Here is a 6,070-nt window from a genome sequence, read left to right on the forward strand (position 1 = left end):
AGATCCTTAAAGTAAGTTGTCATCGGTGCATGAAATAAAAATTTCTCTCTAAATATGTATGATATATTAGTGCGACGAAAATAAGATTTATACGAACTTGTGATAGGGAAGAAATAAAAGCGACGGACTGCATAATAAAGGTCTTTATCACAAGCGGCGATATAAAGTGACATTCTTTTGCATTAATATTTTGTGCATCCAACCATAAAAGCGCATGACAACCTCTGCTTCCCTCTACGAAGGGCCTATCTTTTACTTTTATCTTCTATCCTTATACAAGTCATGGTGATCATCACCTTTCCTTTTTACATTTTTTTCCTTTGGCAAGCACTTTGTGTTGGAGCGATCCGGATATATATATATCCACTTGGATGTAGATTTTCGTAAAGTATTATTGTTGACATTACCCTTGAGGTAAAAGGTTGGGAGGCAAAATTATAAGCCCCTATCTTTCTCTGTGTCCGATTAAAACTTTGAACCCATAAATATCACATGAGTGTTAACAATTGTGAAAGACTATATGATAGTTGAGTATGTGGAGTTTGTTGAATCAAAGCTCTTACATAGACCCTTCCCGAAAAGAAGATGAATTGCAATTGTTTGATGACTAAGAGCACAGTTTGTTAGTTTTCAAGAAAGTTTATGATCTATACTTTAACATGTGAATAGCTTGTTACTTGATCATGAAACGTTTTATGAGATGAGCTACTGTTATGACATATAATGATGCTAGAAAAGGTGATTGAAATTATCATTGAACAAACTTGTGCACCTGCTAGCATTCACGCTTCATAAATTATTTCTTTTATCATTTACCTACTCGAGGACGAGCAGGAATTAAGCTTGGGGATGATGATACGTCTCCAACATATCTATAATTTTTGATTGTTCCATGCTGTTATATTATCATTCTTGGATGTTTTATAATCGTTTTATAGTCATTTTATATCATTTTTTGGTACTAACCTATTGACATGGCGCCTAGTGCTAGTTGTTGTTTTCTGCTTGTTTTTTACACCGCAGGAAATCAATACCAAATGGAGTCCAGACGCAGTGAAACTTTTTGTGGATTTTTTTGGACCAGAAGACATCCGGTGGGCCAAAGAAGTACCCAAGGGTCGTCCCGTGGTGAGCACATGACACCAGGGCGCGCCTGGAGGCCCAGGCACGCCCTGGTGGGTTGTGCCCTCCATGGTGGCCTCCAGCACCGCCTCTTTGCTCTATAAATACCCAAATATTCCAGAAACCCTAGGAGAGTCGACAAAAATTAATTCCAGCCACCGCAAGTTCCAGAAACACCAGATCCAATCTAGACACCATCTCAGAGGGGTTCATCATGTCCATTGGTGCCTCTCCGATGATGCGTGAGTAGTTCTTTGTACACCTACGGGTCTGTAGTTAGTAGCTAGATGGCTTCCTCTCTCTCTCTCTCTCTCTCTCTCTCTCTCTCTTGATTCTCAATACAATGGTCTCTTGGAGATCCATATGGTGTAAGTCCTTTTGTGTTGTGTTTGTTGGGATCCGATGAACTTTGAGTTTATGATCAGATCTATGTTTTTACCCATGAAAGTTATTTGAGTCTTCTTTTGATCTCTTATATGAATGATTGATTATAGCCTCGTATTTCTTCTCTGATATTTGGTTTTTTTTGGCCAAGTTGATCTATTTATCTTGCAATGGGAAGAGGTGTTGTGTGATGGGTTCGATCTTATGGTGCTTGATCCTAGTGACAGAAGGGGAAATGACACGTATGTATCGTTGCTATTAAGGATAACAAGATGGGGTCTATTCCTACATAAATAGATCTTGTCTACATCATGTCATCATTCTTAATTATTGCATTACTCCATTTTTCCATGAACTTAATACACTAGATGCATGCTGGATAGCAGTCGATGTGTGGAGTAATAGTAGTAGATGCAGGCAGGAGTCGGTCTACTAATCTTGGATGTGATGCCTATATAATGATCATTGCCTAGATATCATCATGATTATTTGAAGTTCTATCAATTACCCAACAGTAATTGTTTTCCCACCATTTGCTATTTTTCTCGAGAGGAGCCACTAGTGAAATCTATGGCCCCCGGGTCTTTCCTCATCATATTTGCCTTTGCGATCCATTTTCCTTTGCTTTTATTTTCAAATCTACTAAACCAAAAATACAAAAATACCTTGCTACACTTTATTTATTTTGTGATCTATTTATCCTATCTATCACAACTTTATCACATCTTCTCGCCAATTTGAGGCACCGTACCCGAAAGGGATTGACAACCCCTTTAACACGTCAGGTTGCGATTATTTGTTATTTATGTGTAGGGGCTATTTACGTTGTGTTGCTTGGTTCTCCTACTGGTTCGATAACCTTGTTCTCATCCCTGAGTGAAATACCTACCGTCGTTGTGCTGCATCATCCCTTCCTCTTTGGGGAAATACCGACGTAGTTCAAGCAGGCATCAACAAGCTCGGAGGACTGGGTCGGAGTCTTCTCCTCCAAGGTTTCGCATTTGCTGATGGCATCCTTCAGCTCCTGCACGACTTTGGCCACCCGAGCTTCATGTTGGCGGCGGGCAATTTGTTCGGCCTCTAGTTCAACAGCCGCTTTATCAGCGGTTGCCTTATTTGCCTCTGCCTCCTTCTTGGCTTGGGCAAGGGCGCCTTTGAGGGTCTCGACCTCGACTGTGCCACCTATGATCATAATCAAAGAATTCTATGAGTTAACCCCTCCATATACATATCGATATAAAAATAAATTCCTTCTTAACATTGTACGCATACCTTATGTTTCATAAAACTGCTTGTTGATGTGGTCGAGCTCCTCATCGGCCACTTGAAGCTTCCGATTGAGTTCGGAAACTTCTGCGGCATGGGCGGTAGCCGCTAAAATGGAGGCATGTTACAATGGTAGCACAGTATGTTACTATCCCGATTACTATGTGGATCCTCTATCTGGTTTTTTCTAAACTGGATGAAGCCTCAGGGGCTACTGTTTATATACAGGTTTATTCTTCTACATGAAAAGCTTTTAGAACACTACATCGCATACCTTAAAGCCTGTCAGTAGGATGCAAAAGGCTTCGTTCAGTCCATTTTTAGCATATTGAACCTTCTCCATAACCACACCCATCAAGGTGCGATGCTCCTCCACGACGGAAGCACTTTGTAGTGCTTCCTCCCGAGCACGAGGCGCCTCCGGATTAATGGAGACTGCTGATGGAGCTGGTGATCCTCCCTCCTCTTTCGAAGGGGGCTGCTTATCCGATCCCAGATCCACATTGGTCTCCAGAACGGTGTTCGGTGGGGGCCCAGATTGTTGGGGCTCCCAACCATCGATTGTCATGGGGGTCGCCTCCCCCGGGTTTTCGGCGACCGAGGTGTTAACCTTAGGCGCTTTCTCGACGGCTTCGTTCACCCCCCCCCCTCGGCCAGGATAGGTCCTTCGAGACAACACTTCGGTGTCCTCCATGGCGATATGCGAGGGGGCTCGCGGCGGCGTGTCACTCTCTTCCTGCTCGGGCGGCAGGGAGTTCCCCTCCGATAATGGAGTTTGCGGAAGCTCGCAGGGAGGGCTGAAAGGAAAATAACAAAACAACTTATATAGCGGAAGCAGGAAGACCGAAGATGAACGGTAAGTTTCTGCATACTTACGATTCGGCCCTAGACTTCACCTTTGGAGGTCTCTTGGGGACTAGTCCTGACACCAAGTCTGGACTCTGAGTCCGAACTGTCCAAGAGGGCTAGCTTCCCTCTTTTTGGCGCCTCCCCCTCCGGGTCCTTGGAGGACGTCCTCTTTTTCTTCCTCCCCTTATGGGGGAAGTCGCTTTCCACCACCTCCTCCTCCTCTTCTTCCTCGTCTCCCTCGTGGGAAGAGAGGGCTTCAGTCTCTCTGGACACTATGTCTGAAGGACCTCTATGGCGGGGGCCGTCCTTGGCCTCCTTGCCTTTCTTCTTCTTGGCCTTCTTCTCCAGTGCCTGATAGGGCGCCGAGACCAGCATCTCCGTTAGCTGGGGTGTGGCCGGGTTCTCAGGTAGCAGTGTCGGACAGTTGATCCGCTCCACCTTTGTCGTCCAGCCCTGTACGGAAGGCAGGCAATATAATATTTATCATATTTGAAGTATTGACCGGATAGGTCTTCAAAAGATTGTGCTTACCGCCGAGGCCGAGTTCTCGATGTCGAGTCTGATGTCCTTGGTCTTCATCGGCCAAATTTTTCTGGGCCTTGAAGAGCAGCTTCCATATATCTTCGTGCGTGGTGCCGAAGAAACGCTTCAAGGTCCGTGCTCCTCCGGATTGAACTCTCACATGGGGGAGGCCCGGAGTTGGCAGGGAAGGATACAACAGAAGATCATCACTTGAATCACGTTCGTGAGACCAGTGTTTGCACCCAACACGTTGGAGATGCGTTTCTGTAGCATCTTCACCTACGATTGGGACCCCCAATCAAGGCCCTTGGCGGTCCATGAGGTGAGTCTCGTGGGGGGTCTGGATCTGAAGTCAGGCATGGCCGCCCATTTGGCGTCGTGGGGTTCAGTGATGTAGAACCACTCTTGCTGCCACACCTTGACAGTCTCAATGAATGCCCCTTTGGGCTAGACGACATTGGGGAGCTTGCTTACCATGGCCCCGCCACAGTCCGTGTGTTGTTCGTCGACCACCTTCGGCTTCAGATTGAAAACCTTGAGCCATAGGCTAAAGTGTGGCGGGATGCGGTGCAGAGCCTCACACACGATGATGAACGCTGATATGTGGAGGAAGGAATTTGGGGCTAGATCGTGGAAATCTAAACCGTAGTAGAACATGAGGCATCGGATGAAGGGGTGGAGGGGAAACCCTAGCCCTCGGAGGAAATGGGGGATGAACACGACCCTCTCACCGGGCCCTAGAGTAGGAATAACCTAATCTTTGTCAGGGAGCCTATGCGCGATATCCGTGGATAGATAGCTCGCACTCCGGAGATCCTTGACGTCCTTCTCGGTGACGGAGGAGGCCTCCCATTTTCCCTTGGAACCGGAACCGGCCATTGCTGGGGAAGGTGATGGCGGTGGGAAAGATCAGAGTTTTGGGGCGCTAGAGCTTGGAGGTTGGAAGACAGAAGATAGAGGAAGGCGTGGGGAAAAAGGAGGGATCTTTATCCTCTTATAGACGGTGAAAATACTAACCGTCCCCCTCTCAAGCCATAAAACTCGCCTATTCCCAATGAGATAGTGCGTAAGGCGTGGTTGGGTTACCCAAACCATATTGATGAGAATCCCGTAATGGGCGGCATGATCTCTATTTTGACAAGACGTGCCAATGGAGGCTAAGCCTCGAAACACGAAACGGGAGGCGTGAAAACGGTTCAAAATATTAAAGAGTCAAGTGTGACGCTTCGCGAAATAAGTTGTTAGTAAAAGACATTGTTCCTGTTTTGACATCTTACCTTCGTGGCTAAGGGTTGTATCGATTATGCAGAGCCGGACACAGTTCCTTTACATGGGAAGCTAACTTAAAATATCCAGGAGAAGGAACCCGCCTTGCAATATCAAAGACAATACGCGGGCCGAACACATCGTCCTCGAAGACTGGTTCAGGGGATACTGAGGGAGTCCTGGATTAGGGGGTCCTCGGGTGTTTGGTCTATTTGATATGGGCTGGACTGATGGGCCTTGAAGATAAAGCAGAAGACTATCCCCCATGTCCGGGTAGGATTCCTATATGCGTGGATGGCAAGATTGGTGTTCGGATGTACTATTTCCTTCCCTTGTAAACTGACTCTGTACAACCCTAGGCCCCTCCGTGTATATATATAAACCGGAGGGTTTAGTCTGTAGAGGCTATTGATGTCTACTATGCAACTTTATTCTTGTAGACACGTGTTGGGCCTCCAAGCGCAGAGTTTGTAGGACAGTAGCAATTTTCCCTCAAGCGGATGACCTAAGGTTTATCAATCCGTGGGAGGCATAGGATGAAGATAGTCTCTCTCAAACAACCCTGCAACCAAATACAAGAAATCTCTTGTGTCCCCAACAAACTCAAGACAATGGCAAACTGTAGAGGTGCACTAGTTCGGAGAAGAGATGGTGAAAAAGT

This window comes from Triticum dicoccoides, chromosome 1B (genome assembly GCF_002162155.2).
Source record: "Triticum dicoccoides isolate Atlit2015 ecotype Zavitan chromosome 1B, WEW_v2.0, whole genome shotgun sequence".
NCBI lineage: Eukaryota > Viridiplantae > Streptophyta > Magnoliopsida > Poales > Poaceae > Triticum > Triticum dicoccoides.